The sequence below is a fragment of the Triturus cristatus genome, chromosome 4_1 (genome assembly GCF_964204655.1).
Source record: "Triturus cristatus chromosome 4_1, aTriCri1.1, whole genome shotgun sequence".
Lineage (NCBI taxonomy): Eukaryota > Metazoa > Chordata > Amphibia > Caudata > Salamandridae > Triturus > Triturus cristatus.
In genome coordinates, this window is record NC_140585.1 from 134,285,704 (window position 1) to 134,303,203 (window position 17,500).

At 40.8% G+C, this 17,500-nt stretch overlaps 7 non-coding genes across 7 annotated transcripts; all 7 read right to left on the reverse strand.

Annotated features, from left to right (window-relative positions):
• Positions 1 to 3,413: 3,413 nt before the first annotated feature.
• On the reverse strand, positions 3,414 to 3,486 carry TRNAR-CCU (transfer RNA arginine (anticodon CCU)). Its single transcript has one exon. It is a non-coding gene; the product is annotated as a tRNA-Arg (tRNA).
• A 1,515-nt stretch (positions 3,487 to 5,001) lies between these two features.
• TRNAR-CCU (transfer RNA arginine (anticodon CCU)) lies at positions 5,002 to 5,074 on the reverse strand. Its single transcript has one exon. It is a non-coding gene; the product is annotated as a tRNA-Arg (tRNA).
• A 795-nt stretch (positions 5,075 to 5,869) lies between these two features.
• TRNAR-UCG (transfer RNA arginine (anticodon UCG)) lies at positions 5,870 to 5,942 on the reverse strand. Its single transcript has one exon. It is a non-coding gene; the product is annotated as a tRNA-Arg (tRNA).
• Positions 5,943 to 13,927: 7,985 nt separating this feature from the next.
• TRNAR-UCU (transfer RNA arginine (anticodon UCU)) lies at positions 13,928 to 14,000 on the reverse strand. Its single transcript has one exon. It is a non-coding gene; the product is annotated as a tRNA-Arg (tRNA).
• Positions 14,001 to 14,795: 795 nt separating this feature from the next.
• TRNAR-UCG (transfer RNA arginine (anticodon UCG)) lies at positions 14,796 to 14,868 on the reverse strand. Its single transcript has one exon. It is a non-coding gene; the product is annotated as a tRNA-Arg (tRNA).
• Positions 14,869 to 15,515: 647 nt separating this feature from the next.
• On the reverse strand, positions 15,516 to 15,588 carry TRNAR-CCU (transfer RNA arginine (anticodon CCU)). Its single transcript has one exon. It is a non-coding gene; the product is annotated as a tRNA-Arg (tRNA).
• Positions 15,589 to 16,378: 790 nt separating this feature from the next.
• Positions 16,379 to 16,451, reverse strand: TRNAR-UCG (transfer RNA arginine (anticodon UCG)). The gene has a single exon. It is a non-coding gene; the product is annotated as a tRNA-Arg (tRNA).
• Between the last annotated feature and the right edge of the window lie 1,049 nt (positions 16,452 to 17,500).

Genomic DNA, 17,500 nt, shown 5'->3' on the forward strand with positions numbered 1-17,500 from the left:
CAATTCAAATCATTTTTTCCAAAGGAATATGTTCTGGCCGGTCGAAAATGCATCTCACAAAAATAGGCATTTAAAAATATACTTTGCAGTTTCAGAACACTAACATGACTGTGAAGTGTACACAAGTAAAATGGGACCGTTTCAAAGTAACTAATACCTCATAAACTTCTGAGAGGAAGCATGTAATAAATCTACCTAATTTTCTGGAAAAGATAGAGGGAGGATTTTTGTTATCACTTCAGATGGGACTCGAACCCACAATCCCTGGCATAGGAGGCCAGTGCCTTATCCATTAGGCCACTGAGGCACACATGCATAGCTCTTTTCTAGAGACATTATTTAAATGTATTCTATGGTCAGACACCGGTGTGTGCACACAGGGCATTTCTCACTTCTCTCTATAAGTAAACTTCCCATTTTCATCCTCTTCCATCCCCGACTTTAACGCTCTCTTCTATGCTATAATGGAGACTTTGCCATTTTAGCAAGTGGAGAGAAATTGGAGAACCACTTTCGACTCCACACTTCTTCTTCACTTACTTCTTTTCTCAATATACTGGGCTTAGAAAATGGTATCAAGCCATCCTTATCATCAGCAGGACACGGAAAGAGGCACCAAGTCTCCTAACCAAGTTCAACCACACTCTGCAACTTAACCATTGCACTACAAATTAGGCAACGGGGGCATCAGCAAAGGCAGCCAATGTGCCGATCCTTTATACATTTTTTGTAGTACTTTTCTTACTCTGAGGCAAAATCAGCACTTTAACTGCCCAAATCATACAGACTTTACACATGTAGCACTCTATGCACACATAGGCACACACCTTGCAGTTCTTCTACACACACTTAAGCTAAAAACCCATTCTATCACGTCAAAATTCTGCAAACCTATTACATATTCAGTGCGTCGGCATAGAAGCACTTTTTAATGCCACTAAAATGCACAAGTAGTTAGACTGAAGATGCAACCTGAATGAGTTTACAGTATGTACTCCACTTTATTAATGATTAGTAATGAGAAAGTGAGGACTACAAGAGTATTGGAAAATACTTTTTCCACTATGAATGTAAAGCAGATTGTGTGACCATTGGCCAAAAACGACAACGAAGGGACTCTAGCGCTCAATCTTCTGATCCGAAGTCAGACGCCTTATCCATTAGGCCACGCGGTCATCCGTTCACAAATCAGATGATTTTTATCATGTAGGTGGTATGCATGGATGGAGAACATATTATTGAAAGGTATTCAGGTTTACATCCCATAGTGTTCTTTCAGCTCTTTTCGCTGGAAGCACTTTTTTGGAATCTATATATTGAGTATTTTATGAGTACGATATGCTTTTGTTTTCCTTTTTGCATACAAACCTCTTTCCTCATGAGTTTAAAGCTCATTTGTATTCTCTACATAGCTCTGGAAGTTTCCAGACGTGGAGTGAAACTGTTTTGAAAGTAGGACAAATTGCTCCTTCCTGCATATGCTAATTTTTCACACTCACATAGGTTGTATACGTTTTATGAATCCTGGCTTGACCTATTGAAGTAGCTGAAAGCCTATCACCACCTCTAGAAACAAGATTCACACCAATCCAATTCAAATCATTTTTTCCAAAGGAATATGTTCTGGCCGGTCGAAAATGCATCTCACAAAAATAGGCATTTAAAAATATACTTTGCAGTTTCAGAACACTAACATGACTGTGAAGTGTACACAAGTAAAATGTGACCGTTTCAAAGTAACTAATCCCTCATAAACTTCTGAGAGGAAGCATGTAATAAATCTACCTAATTTTCTGGAAAAGATAGAGGGAGGATTTTTGTAATCACCTCAGATGGGACTCGAACCCACAATCCCTAGCTTAGGAGGCCAGTGCCTTATCCATTAGGCCACTGAGGGACACATACATAGCTCTTTTCTAGAGACATTATTTAAATGTATTCTATGGTCAGACACCGGTGTGTGCACACAGGGCATTTCTCACTTCTCTCTATAAGTAAACTTCCCATTTTCATCCTCTTCCATCCCCGACTTTAACGCTCTCTTCTATGCTATAATGGAGACTTTGCAATTTTAGCAAGTGGAGAGAAATTGGAGAACCACTTTCGACTCCACACTTCTTCTTCACTTACTTCTTTTCTCAATATACTGGGCTTAGAAAATGGTATCAAGCCATCCTTATCATCAGCAGGACACGGAAAGAGGCACCAAGTCTCCTAACCAAGTTCAACCACACTCTGCAACTTAACCATTGCACTACAAATTAGGCAACGGGGGCATCAGCAAAGGCAGCCAATGTGCCGATCCTTCATACATTTTTTGTAGTACTTTTCTTACTCGGAGGCAAAATCAGCACTTTAACTGCCCAAATCATACAGACTTTACACATGTACCACTCTATGCACACATAGGCACACACCTTGCAGTTCTTCTACACACACTTAAGCTAAAAACCCATTCTGTCACGTCAAAATTCTGCAAACCTATTACATATTCAGTACGTCGGCATAGAAGCACTTTTTAATGCCACTAAAATGCACAAGTAGTTAGACTGAAGATGCAACCTGAATGAGTTTACAGTATGTACTCCACTTTATTAATGATTAGTAATGAGAAAGTGAGGACTACAAGAGTATTGGAAAAGACTTTTTCCACTCTGAATGTAAAGCAGATTGTGTGACCATTGGCCAAAAACGACCACAAAGGGACTAGAACCCTCAATCTTCTGATCCGAAGTCAGACGCCTTATCCATTAGGCCACGAGGTCATCCGTTCACCTGAGATGATTTTTATCATGTAGGTGGTATGCATGGATGGAGAACATATTATTAAAAAGGTATTCAGGTTTACATCCCATAGTGTTCTTTCAGCTCTTTTCTCTGGAAGCACTTTTTTGGAATCTATATATTGAGTATTTTATGAGTACGATATGCTTTTGTTTTCCTTTTTGCATACAAACCTCTTTCCTCATGCGTTTAAAGCTCATTTGTATTCTCTACATAGCTCTGGAAGTTTCCAGACATGGAGTGAAACTGTTTTGAAAGTAGGACAAATTGCTCCTTCCTGCATATGCTAATTTTTCACACTCACATAGGTTGTATAAGTTTTATGAATCCTGGCTTGACCTATTCAAGTAGCTGAAAGCCTGTCACCACCTCTAGAAACAAGATTCACACCAATCCAATTCATATCATTTTTTCCAAAGTAATATGTTCTGGCCGGTCGAAAATGCATCTCACAAAAATAGGCATTTAAAAATATACTTTGCAGTTTCAGAACACTAACATGACTGTGAAGTGTACACAAGTAAAATGTGACCGTTTCAAAGTACCTAATCCCTCATAAACTTCTGAGAGGAAGCATGTAATAAATCTACCTAATTTTCTGGAAAAGATAGAGGGAGGATTTTTGTAATCACCTCAGATGGGACTTGAACCCACAATCCCTGGCTTAGGAGGCCAGTGCCTTATCCATTAGGCCACTGAGGCACACATACATAGCTCTTTTCTAGAGACATTATTTAAATGTATTCTATGGTCAGACACCGGTGTGTGCACACAGGGCATTTCTCACTTCTCTCTATAAGTAAACTTCCCATTTTCATCCTCTTCCATCCCCGACTTTAACGCTCTCTTCTATGCTATAATGGGGACTTTGCAATTTTAGCAAGTGGAGAGAAATTGGAGAACCACTTTCGACTCCACACTTCTTCTTCACTTACTTCTTTTCTCAATATACTGGGCTTAGAAAATGGTATCAAGCCATCCTTATCATCAGCAGGACACGGAAAGAGGCACCAAGTCTCCTAACCAAGTTCAACCACACTCTGCAACTTAACCATTGCACTACAAATTAGGCAACGGGGGCATCAGCAAAGGCAGCCAATGTGCCGATCCTTTATACATTTTTTGTAGTACTTTTCTTACTCGGAGGCAAAATCAGCACTTTAACTGCCCAAATCATACAGACTTTACACATGTACCACTCTATGCACACATAGGCACACACCTTGCAGTTCTTCTACACACACTTAAGCTAAAAACCCATTCTGTCACGTCAAAATTCTGCAAACCTATTACATATTCAGTGCGTCGGCATAGAAGCACTTTTTAATGCCACTAAAATGCACAAGTTGTTAGACTGAAGATGCAACCTGAATGAGTTTACAGTATGTACTCCACTTTTTAATGATTAGTAATGAGAAAGTGAGGACTACAAGAGTATTGGAAAAGACTTTTTCCACTCTGAATGTAAAGCAGATTGTGTGACCATTGGCCAAAAACGACCACAAAGGGACTCGAACCCTCAATCTTCTGATCCGAAGTCAGATGCCTTATCCATTAGGCCACGAGGTCATCCGTTCACCTGAGATGATTTTTATCATGTAGGTGGTATGCATGGATGGAGAACATATTATTAAAAAGGTATTCAGGTTTACATCCCATAGTGTTCTTTCAGCTCTTTTCTCTGGAAGCACTTTTTTGGAATCTATATATTGAGTATTTTATGAGTACGATATGCTTTTGTTTTCCTTTTTGCAGACAAACCTCTTTCCTCATGCGTTTAAAGCTCATTTGTATTCTCTACATAGCTCTGGAAGTTTCCAGACATGGAGTGAAACTGTTTTGAAATTAGGACAAATTGCTCCTTCCTGCATATGCTAATTTTTCACACTCACATAGGTTGTATACGTTTTATGAATCCTGGCTTGACCTATTCAAGTAGCTGAAAGCCTGTCACCACCTCTAGAAACAAGATTCACACCAATCCAATTCAAATCATTTTTTCCAAAGGAATATGTTCTGGCCGGTCGAAAATGCATCTCACAAAAATAGGCATTTAAAAATCTACTTTGCAGTTTCAGAACACTAACATGCCTGTGAAGTGTACACAAGTAAAACGGGACAGTTTCAAAGTACCTAATCCCTCATAATCTTCTGAGAGGAAGCATGTAATAAATCTACCTAATTTTCTGGAAAAGAAAGAGGGAGGATTTTTGTTATCACCTCAGATGGGACTCGAACCCACAATCCCTGGCTTAGGAGGCCAGTACCTTATCCATTAGGCCACTGAGGCACACATGCATAGCTCTTTTCTAGAGGCATTATTTAAATGTATTCTATGGTCAGACACCGGTGTGTGCACACATGGCATTTCTCACTTCTCTCTATAAGTAAACTTCCCATTTTCATCCTCTTCCATCCCCGACTTTAACGCTCTCTTCTATGCTATAATGGAGACTTTGCAATTTTAGCAAGTGGAGAGAAATTGGAGAACCACTTTCGACTCCACACTTCTTCTTCACTTACTTCTTTTCTCAATATACTGGGCTTAGAAAATGGTATCAAGCCATCCTTATCATCAGTAGGACACGGAAAGAGGCACTAAGTCTCCTAACCAAGTTCAACCACACTCTGCAACTTAACCATTGCACTACAAATTAGGCAACGGGGGCATCAGCAAAGGCAGCCAATGTGCCGATCCTTTATACATTTTGTGTAGTACTTTTCTTACTCGGAGGCAAAATCAGCACTTTAACTGCCCAAATCATACAGATTTTACACATGTAGCACTCTATGCACACATAGGCACACACCTTGCAGTTCTTCTACTCACACTTAAGCTAAAAACCCATTCTGTCACGTCAAAATTCTGCAAACCTATTACATATTCAGTGTGTCGGCATAGAAGCACTTTTTAATGCCACTAAAATGCACAAGTAGTTAGACTGAAGATGCAACCTGAATGAGTTTACAGTATGTACTCCACTTTATTAATGATTAGTAATGAGAAAGTGAGGACTACAAGAGTATTGGAAAAGACTTTTTCCACTCTGAATGTAAAGCAGATTGTGTGACCATTGGCCAAAAATGACCACGAAGGGACTCGAACCCTCAATCTTCTGATCCGAAGTCAGACGCCTTATCCATTAGGCCACGCGGTCATCCGTCGACCTGAGATGATTTTTATCATGTAGGTGGTATGCATGGATGGAGAACATATTATTGAAAGGTATTCAGGTTTACATCCCATAGTGTTCTTTCAGCTCTTTTCGCTGGAAGCACTTTTTTGGAATCTATATATTGAGAATTTTATGAGTACGATATGCTTTTGTTTTCCCTTTTCCATACAAACCTCTTTCCTCATGAGTTTAAAGCTCATTTGTATGCTCTACATAGCTCTGGACGTTTCCAGACGTGGAGTGAAACTGTTTTGAAAGTAGTACAAATTGCTCCTTCCTGCATATGCTAATTTTTCACACTCACATAGGTTGTATAAGTTTTATGAATCCTGGCTTGACCTATTAAAGTAGCTGAAAGCCTGTCACCACCTCTAGAAACAAGATTCACACCAATCCAATTCATATCATTTTTTCCAAAGTAATATGTTCTGGCCGGTCGAAAATGCATCTCACAAAAATAGGCATTTAAAAATCTACTTTGCAGTTTCAGAACACTAACATGACTGTGAAGTGCACACAAGTAAAATGGGACCGTTTCAAAGTAGCTAATCCCTCATAAACTTCTGAGAGGAAGCATGTAATAAATCTACCTAATTTTCTGGAAAAGAAAGAGGGAGGATTTTTGTTATCACCTCAGATGGGACTTGAACCCACAATCCCTGGCTTAGGAGGCCAGTGCCTTATCCAATTCAATTCAAATAGACTTTATTCGGATTTCAAAAACCATCCATAAAAGCACAAAGTAAATTTTAAAAATACACATGTAATACTGCGATTTTATGCCACAACTTATTATTTACAAATATAATTTATAAAAACAACAATGAAAAACTCAAATGGCCTTTATACTATACAATGCATAGAACCACCTTAAATACAATATATAGCGGTGTATAGCAAGGGATAAATATAGTTATCATGAAAACAAGACAAATGCATTATAACACATTAGGTTAGTGCAAATCACGTTTTAAAGTGCAAAGTGCATATCTTGGTATAAAATTAATCAATTCTCAAGGACCTGCGAGAGCATACAATAGCATTAAGAAAATTGCTAACTCTAAAGATTAATTCATCAGATCCCAACATTAAAAAATGTCTATAAGCGTGATTGAGGTCGGTCAAATCATGTTTTCTACAATAGGGGATTAGATAGTGCCTTGTAAACTTCATGTAAAAACCACAGCCAAAAATAAAGTGTAGCATACTCTGGGTTCCACCACGGTCACATGGACAATTTAGTTTTTCCAGATTTTTAATGTACCCCAATGGAAAACAAATTAGATTAATAATACTCCGGTCCCTGAATCTGAAGAGTAGGGTCCTCTTCCATCTGCCCAATTTTTTGCATAAATAGGGCTGAGGTGACATAGGAAGTTCAAGGGATAATTCCTGGATTTGTAGATAACTGATAGTAGATGGTTTCACAAAATCTACTCTTTCCCTCTCTATGTGATAATGCTGGTAGAGTGCCCTTCTCACTAAATTTTTGTGGGAGCCGTCAATCTGGTCGGGGTTTGTAAAAAGATGACCATAATTAACACTCATAAGGCTCTTCTCTACCGCATTAATCCAGGGAATTAAATTGACATTCTCGCAATTTAGACAGTCCATAATAATCTCGCGGGACAGGGAAGCTGCCGGGTTTTTCCAGACCCTTAACCAGAACAGTGCGGGTCTGGCTCTTATAAAATCCTCAACATAATGTAGTTTTAATTCATTATGACATACAGTAGTTGGTGCACAAATGACTCCCCCCAAAATTTTCCGGCAAAATCTGTTCTCTTCTCTCTGTAATTCAGAACAGTTCGAAAACCCCCAAACTTCAGCCCCATATGTGCCAGTTGGGAGACATTGGCTCCGATAAATTTGTAATAGGCTGGGAACCACGTCCGCCTGGCGTGGTTGGCGGAGAGAGATAACAGAGTTGATCGATTTTGAGAGTTTATTTCTCCCCATTGCAACGTGGGGTTGCCACGAGCCACTATTAGAGAATAGAAGGCCCAAATATGGGAAAGTGCAAGTGCTTTTTAAGGAGTTTTGACCTATCACGATCTTTGGGATTTTATAGTTTTTAGGGCCACAGGTCATTATAAAAGATTTGCTGAAATTAGTGCACAAACCTAAGTCAAACATATAGTCGACGAATCCCGAAATTAAAATACGTAGGGCGTTCGGGGTGCGGCCTATAAGTACCGCATCATCCGCGTAGAGTAACGCCGGGATTGGTTTCTTATTAATCATAGGAACGTCTTTTGTCAGGTTGCATAAAGAATGGGTTAATTCATTGATGTATAATATAAAAAGCAAGGGGGCCAGAACGCAGCCCTGCCTGACCCCCTTGCCTATTAAAATTTCGTTTGAGACCTCGCCTTCATTATTTATTCGGACGCGGGCCTTCAGGTTGCAGTGGAGGTTGGCCAAAAAGTGGACTAGTGGTTCATCTAAGCCGTAGTTTAAGAGAATGGACCACAAGCGGGAGCGGTTTACAAAATCAAATGCTGAGCTTAGGTCCATGAACCCAAGATACAGAGGGGATTGTTTAGCTCTTGTGTATTTGGCCATTATAAGGTTGAGGTTCAGGCATTGTTCCACCGTGCCAAGTTTGCTCCTAAAGCCTAACTGGCAACGGTGGATGATAGAGTTGTCATCTGCCCATGTGCTAATTCTATCAAATAAGACCCTGCCAAGGACCTTCAGGGTATTATCGATCAGCGATATTGGTCGATAACACCCCGGGTCCAACCTGTTTCCCTTTTTGAAAATAGGTACAATAGTACTACTGGACCAAGTCGGGGGGATAGATTTCTTACTCAAGTTGTTAAAAAGATTACAGAGTAAGGGGGCCCAGAATCTTATATTGGATTTAATCTGGTCGATGGACAGGCCATCCGGGCCTGGTGCCTTATTACCGGCACTATTTCCAATGGCTTCCTCTACCTCCTCTAGTGTTATAGCGATGGTGCTGTCTGGGAAATTATCCTCGGTATGATCACCATCTCCCGCATATAATTTCGAAAAGTGGGTGACCCATGAGTCTCCTGTGATATTGCAGTTGATTGGGGTGATGTTACTTCCCAGGGCTCTCAAGTTCTTTACGTTTCTCCAAAACCCGGTTGAGTCTTTTAGGGCAGCAGATTTCGTTAGGTTATCCCAGTGACTTATTAAAAGCTCCTCAGTTCTGACTTTTAGTGCGTGTTTATATTTAAAGCGCAGTGAACTGACAAGGGGCACATCACGGGGTTTAACTGCCAAGGCCTTTCTAAGTTCTCTATTGGCCCTCAAGCAATTGGTGTCAAACCATCTTTGGTCGGTTACGTTATGTTCTTTTGACGGTCTGGATATTGCCCTTTTTATAGCTATGCATAAATCACAAAAAGACTTAATTATGTCGGGGCCATCGAGTGCTAAACATTTGGAGATCAACAGAGGATTATTCCTGATGACAGTAGATAGGATCTCATGGTTGTCGACCCCTCTCCAGACAATCCTAAGCCTGTCTGTAGAGACAGTGATATTTTGGGCTCCTGTCTCACAAGGGCCTATAGGTTTATTGATAGATTTAAGTTGGATTACTATGGGCAGATGATCACTATATGGGCTATTAACAACCTCAGAGCCAAATAACACTTCACTAAGGCGGGAAGAGGTGAACATGTAATCAATCGTAGATGAACTACCACGGCCAATGTAAGTAGGGGCCGGCTCAATTCCCTCGGAGGATCCACATAGGCTCATTACATCATCTAAATCCCTGCTATGTAATAAATCCAATAATTCGGTACCTCGTCTACAGGGCAATGATGTTTGGTGGATGTGGGCATTAAAGTCTCCACCAACACAAATGCCATCAAATTGGCCAAACTTTTCCCCATTTGCAACTTCATCAATAAAATTAAACAGTTCCAAAAAAGTAGGATTTGGATGGTTAATAAAATCATTATTATAAAAGTTTATAAGACAAATTCTTAACCTTGCAACATATTTCACAGCTATCAGATGTTTACTGACCACATGTAAAGGTTCAATTTTCACATCTTTAGAAACTTTTGCCCAGATGGATAAACCACCACTTGGTCGCCCCGAAACAGAGGGCAGAGCAGTAAGGTTATGGGCAAAAAAGCCCTCTAGTAATTGAGGACATGTACACCATGTTTCCTGCAACATTACCACATCAAAATGGCTTATCTATGTGACCCATTCTTTAATTTTCATCTTACTTGAGAGGCCAGCAATATTCCAACTAATGATACTGAGAGTATCAATTGGTGGATTAGTAATGCGAAAAGGCTGGGCAATGGGAAGATAGGGGCGTACTACAAGGGGTGAAATTAATCCATCTGGACAGGACTCAGAAGTGTTTATAAATTTTGCCCTTTCCAAAGGCATTGCACTAGTAGCCTTATCCAGTGTAGTGGAGAAAGTTAATAGTGGTCAATCTAGGCTGCCTAATTCAGATAGGGCGGAAAATCTGTTGAATAAAGGAATTGTGTTAGGGGCCGTTTGGAATATTCTGTGTGGAGGCCTATAAAAATGGCCCAGTGGGTGAAGAGTTATTGCAGTCGATGTATTGGCATAGGTATTATGTGTGTCTAAAAAGAATCTTACTGAACTCGGGTGTCGGAAGTTAATCACTATGCAGTCCCCACTGATATTTTTGTGTTGTGGGCCCACCCAGCTTACCCGACGGGTTGATATAATCTCATTAGATATGTTCCATCTTGCCCCTTTATGTTTAGTCAGCCAATCAGTGCATTTATTGTGCAATTGTTGCCATGACTCACTTTGGTTTTCATTAAGGGCTGGTACACCAGCTAGCACAAGAACATATGGGCAGGCTTCTGGGGGTAAGTGAAGTGATGGTCCTAAGTTATTAGTGGTGCTATTTCTTACTGTCGCACCTCTACTTGCGCTTACACTTTCCGGTTTATTGCCTGTCCTATCTTTTCGGGTTACTGATGGAGTGGTAGTAGGATTGGCGTCCGAGCTCACAGTGTTAGTAATAGCTCTTCCTGCTGCTCCAAAAGAATCATAATTTGGGCCCTTAGTCAGTGCGGGTTGGATATTGGTTGAAGTACTGCTAGAAGGAACGGCTTTAACCGCTGTTAAGCTTTTAGTGTTACTATGGCCAGAGTCATTAGTAATGGTCAAACCTCCCTCCCTCAGATCATTGCATAATGATTCTAATTTGTTCATAATATTTTTACCCCGGGCGACATCCACACTCATAGTGCCTTTCCTTTTAATTTCCTCTTTTTTCACAAGGGTTTCAATTTTGTCCAGTCTTTTAAAAACGAGATTAAATTGCTTAGCTATTTGAATTTCGACTTGCTTAAAAATGGTATCAACGTTAGTTTCAACCAGGTTACCATTGACTTTGGATTGGATATTGCGATCAGTATGCTCAGTCTGGGTACTGACCGAATTGTCAATCTCATCGCATAGTCTAACGACCTCACATATACCCTTATCCCGGGCAGGAGGCTCTGGACTACAGGCAGGAACGGTAGGTCTTCCCGCTCCTTCATCCGATGGTAAAAGTTGCGAAGATAAATCCTCAATGGAGCCTGATAACACTATTTCACAGTCATTTCCTTTATTTTTGTTCCATAAACTGTGTGGGGTGGGTTGGTTTCTGCTGTGACTTGGTTGTTTCCTTTTGTTTATGGTACATTTCACTGGGCCTCTCTTACGTTTCTCCCTTGTTGTTGTGACAGGACGTGTTGTTTTGTCTGGTGCGGATTTCGCTAGTTGAACAGTTCCAGGTACAGTCACCAAGCTGGTTGTATCAGTAATGGAAGTTACATTATCAGTTTGTGCTGATGTTTTGATGACTGTTACTGTAGGGGAGAGGGGGAGACCCAAAGTAGGAGAATCATTAAGGGACTGGGAGTTTAACAGGGTAGTAGTAGGAAGTCCAAAGGACATCCTACGTTCGGTGTCCGCAATTTCGTTGGTAACCATGGTGAGGGCATTAGCCAGTAATACATCAATCGATGTGGGCAGCTCGGTAGGGGTAGCAGTATTAGCAGGTATAGGTTTCGTGCGTTTCACCATGATTTATGTAAATACCTGTACGGCTTTGGCGAAGCAAGGGGGGGGCCCAGCCCAGCCTCGTCCTGCCCCGGACGGCCACAGACGGTCCCGCCCTTGTCCCGGGCTTCTCCCGGCGTCGCCCGCGCGCGTCCCGCGTCGCGGGGGTCGTGGTCGGTTAAGTAGCGCCTCCGGGCGCGCAAGATGCGTTGTTTCCGCTTCCGCTTCTGTGCCCCAGGGGTACCTGGGTATTGTAGTCCCTTCGTGCGCTCCCTCCACACAGCGATCGAAACTGCGGCCGATGGCGGGAGGGAGACGCGGCAGCCAGCAAGAAGCCTCACAGGTACGTTTCAGGAATCACCCTAGCGTGGTCAAAAACTCAGTACACAGCCCCCCTTATCCATTAGGCCACTGAGGCACTCATGCATAGCTCTTTTCTAGAGGCATTATTTAAATGTATTCTATGGTCAGACACCGGTGTGTGCACACAGGGCATTTCTCACTTCTCTCTATAAGTAAACTTCCCATTTTCATCCTCTTCCATCCCCGACTTTAACGCTCTCTTCTATGCTATAATGGAGACTTTGCAATTTTAGCAAGTGGAGAGAAATTGGAGAACCACTTTCGACTCCACACTTCTTCTTCACTTACTTCTTTTCTCAATATACTGGGCTTAGAAAATGGTATCAAGCCATCCTTATCATCAGTAGGACACGGAAAGAGGCACTAAGTCTCCTAACCAAGTTCAACCACACTCTGCAACTTAACCGTTGCACTACAAATTAGGCAACGGGGGCATCAGCAAAGGCAGCCAATGTGCCGATCCTTTATACATTTTGTGTAGTACTTTTCTTACTCGGAGGCAAAATCAGCACTTTAACTGCCCAAATCATACAGATTTTACACATGTACCACTCTATGCACACATAGGCACACACCTTGCAGTACTTCTACACACACTTAAGCTAAAAACCCATTCTGTCACGTCAAAATTCGGCAAACCTATTACATATTCAGTGCGTCGGCATAGAAGCACTTTTTAATGCCACTAAAATGCACAAGTAGTTAGACTGAAGATGCAACCTGAATGAGTTTACAGTATGTACTCCACTTTATTAATGATTAGTAATGAGAAAGTGAGGACTACAAGAGTATTGGAAAAGACTTTTTCCACTCTGAATGTAAAGCAGATTGTGTGACCATTGGCCAAAAACAACCACAAAGGGACTCGAACCCTCAATCTTCTGATCCGAAGTCAGACGCCTTATCCATTAGGCCACGCGGTCATCCGTTCACCTGAGATGATTTTTATCATGTAGGTGGTATGCATGGATGGAGAACATATTATTAAAAAGGTATTCAGGTTTACATCCCATAGTGTTCTTTCAGCTCTTTTCTCTGGAAGCACTTTTTTGGAATCTATATATTGAGTATTTTATGAGTACGATATGCTTTTGTTTTCCTTTTTGCATACAAACCTCTTTCCTCATGCGTTTAAAGCTCATTTGTATTCTCTACATAGCTCTGGAAGTTTCCAGATGTGGAGTGAAACTGTTTTGAAAGTAGTACAAATTGCTCCTTCCTGCATATGCTAATTTTTCACACTCACATAGGTTGTATACGTTTTATGAATCCTGGCTTGACCTATTTAAGTAGCTGAAAGCCTGTCACCACCTCTAGAAACAAGATTCACACCAATCCAATTCAAATCATTTTTTCCAAAGGAATATGTTCTGGCCGGTCGAAAATGCATCTCACAAAAATAGGCATTTAAAAATCTACTTTGCAGTTTCAGAACACTAACATGACTGTGAAGTGTACACAAGTAAAACGGGACAGTTTCAAAGTACCTAATCCCTCATAAACTTCTGAGAGGAAGCATGTAATAAATCTACCTAATTTTCTGGAAAAGAAAGAGGGAGGATTTTTGTTATCACCTCAGATGGGACTCGAACCCACAATCCCTGGCTTAGAAGGCCAGTACCTTATCCATTAGGCCACTGAGGCACACATGCATAGCTCTTTTCTAGAGGCATTATTTAAATGTATTCTATCGTCAGACACCGGTGTGTGCACACAGGGCATTTCTCACTTCTCTCTATAAGTAAACTTCCCATTTTCATCCTCTTCCATCCCCGACTTTAACGCTCTCTTCTATGCTATAATGGAGACTTTGCAATTTTAGCAAGTGGAGAGAAATTGGAGAACCACTTTCGACTCCACACTTCTTCTTCACTTACTTCTTTTCTCAATATACTGGGCTTAGAAAATGGTATCAAGCCATCCTTATCATCAGTAGGACACGGAAAGAGGCACTAAGTCTCCTAACCAAGTTCAACCACACTCTGCAACTTAACCATTGCACTACAAATTAGGCAACGGGGGCATCAGCAAAGGCAGCCAATGTGCCGATCCTTTATACATTTTGTGTAGTACTTTTCTTACTCGGAGGCAAAATCAGCACTTTAACTGCCCAAATCATACAGATTTTACACATGTAGCACTCTATGCACACATAGGCACACACCTTGCAGTTCTTCTACTCACACTTAAGCTAAAAACCCATTCTGTCACGTCAAAATTCTGCAAACCTATTACATATTCAGTGCGTCGGCTTAGAAGCACTTTTTAATGCCACTAAAATGCACAAGTAGTTAGACTGAAGATGCAACCTGAATGAGTTTACAGTATGTACTCCACTTTATTAATGATTAGTAATGAGAAAGTGAGGACTACAAGAGTATTGGAAAAGACTTTTTCCACTCTGAATGTAAAGCAGATTGTGTGACCATTGGCCAAAAATGACCACGAAGGGACTCGAACCCTCAATCTTCTGATCCGAAGTCAGACGCCTTATCCATTAGGCCACGCGGTCATCCGTCGACCTGAGATGATTTTTATCATGTAGGTGGTATGCATGGATGGAGAACATATTATTGAAAGGTATTCAGGTTTACATCCCATAGTGTTCTTTCAGCTCTTTTCGCTGGAAGCACTTTTTTGGAATCTATATATTGAGAATTTTATGAGTACGATATGCTTTTGTTTTCCCTTTTCCATACAAACCTCTTTCCTCATGAGTTTAAAGCTCATTTGTATGCTCTACATAGCTCTGGACGTTTCCAGACGTGGAGTGAAACTGTTTTGAAAGTAGTACAAATTGCTCCTTCCTGCATATGCTAATTTTTCACACTCACATAGGTTGTATAAGTTTTATGAATCCTGGCTTGACCTATTAAAGTAGCTGAAAGCCTGTCACCACCTCTAGAAGCAAGATTCACACCAATCCAATTCATATCATTTTTTCCAAAGTAATATGTTCTGGCCGGTCGAAAATGCATCTCACAAAAATAGGCATTTAAAAATCTACTTTGCAGTTTCAGAACACTAACATGACTGTGAAGTGCACACAAGTAAAATGGGACCGTTTCAAAGTAGCTAATCCCTCATAAACTTCTGAGAGGAAGCATGTAATAAATCTACCTAATTTTCTGGAAAAGAAAGAGGGAGGATTTTTGTTATCACCTCAGATGGGACTTGAACCCACAATCCCTGGCTTAGGAGGCCAGTGCCTTATCCATTAGGCCACTGAGGCACTCATGCATAGCTCTTTTCTAGAGGCATTATTTAAATGTATTCTATGGTCAGACACCGGTGTGTGCACACAGGGCATTTCTCACTTCTCTCTATAAGTAAACTTCCCATTTTCATCCTCTTCCATCCCCGACTTTAACGCTCTCTTCTATGCTATAATGGAGACTTTGCAATTTTAGCAAGTGGAGAGAAAGTGGAGAACCACTTTCGACTCCACACTTCTTCTTCACTTACTTCTTTTCTCAATATACTGGGCTTAGAAAATGGTATCAAGCCATCCTTATCATCAGTAGGACACGGAAAGAGGCACTAAGTCTCCTAACCAAGTTCAACCACACTCTGAACCTTAACCATTGCACTACAAATTAGTCAACAGGGGCATCAGCAAAGGCAGCCAATGTGCCGATCCTTTATACATTTTGTGTAGTTCTTACTCGGAGGCAAAATCAGCACTTTAACTGCCCAAATCATACAGATTTTACACATGTACCACTCTATGCACACATAGGCACACACCTTGCAGTTCTTCTACACACACTTAAGCTAAAAACCCATTCTGTCATGTCAAAATTCTGCAAACCTATTACATATTCAGTGCGTCGGCATAGAAGCACTTTTTAATGCCACTAAAATGCACAAGTAGTTAGACTGAAGATGCAACCTGAATGAGTTTACAGTATGTACTCCACTTTATTAATGATTAGTAATGAGAAAGTGAGGACTACAAGAGTATTGGAAAAGACTTTTTCCACTCTGAATGTAAAGCAGATTGTGTGACCATTGGCCAAAAACGACCACGAAGGGACTCGAACCCTCAATCTTCTGATCCGAAGTCAGACGCCTTATCCATTAGGCCACGCGGTCATCCGTTCACCTGAGGTGATTTTTATCATGTAGGTGGTATGCATGGATGGAGAACATATTATTGAAAGGTATTCAGGTTTACATCCCATAGTGTTCTTTCAGCTCTTTTCGCTGGAAGCACTTTTTTGGAATCTATATATTGAGAATTTTATGAGTACGATATGCTTTTGTTTTCCTTTTTGCATACAAACCTCTTTCCTCATGAGTTTAAAGCTCATTTGTATGCTCTACATAGCTCTGGACGTTTCCAGACGTGGAGTGAAACTGTTTTGAAAGTAGTACAAATTGCTCCTTCCTGCATATGCTAATTTTTCACCCTCACATAGTTTGTATAAGTTTTATGAATCCTGGCTTGACCTATTCAAGTAGCTGAAAGCCTGTCACCACCTCTAGAAGCAAGATTCACACCAATCCAATTCAAATCATTTTTTCCAAAAGAATATGTTCTGGCCAGTCGAAAATGCATCTCACAAAAATAGGCATTTAAAAATCTACTTTGCAGTTTCAGAACACTAACATGACTGTGAAGTGTACACAAGTAAAATGGGACAGTTTCAAAGTACCTAATCCCTCATAAACTTCCGAGAGGAAGCATGTAATAAATCTACCTAATTTTCTGGAAAAGAAAGAGGGAGGATTTTTGTTATCACCTCAGATGGGACTCAAACCCACAATCCCTGGCTTAGGAGGCCAGTGCCTTATCCATTAGGCCACTGAGACACACATGCATAGCTCTTTTCTAGATGCATTATTTAAATGTATTCTTTGGTCAGACACCGGTGTGTGCACACAGGGCATTTCTCACTTCTCTCTATAAGTAAACTTCCCATTTTCATCCTCTTCCATCCCCGACTTTAACGCTCTCTTCTATGCTATAATGGAGACTTTGTAATTTTAGCAAGTGGAGAGAAATTGGAGAACCACTTTCGACTCCACACTTCTTCTTCACTTACTTCTTTTCTCAATATACTGGGCTTAGAAAATGGTATCAAGCCATCCTTATCATCAGTAGGACACGGAAAGAGGCCCTAAGTCTCCTAACCAAGTTC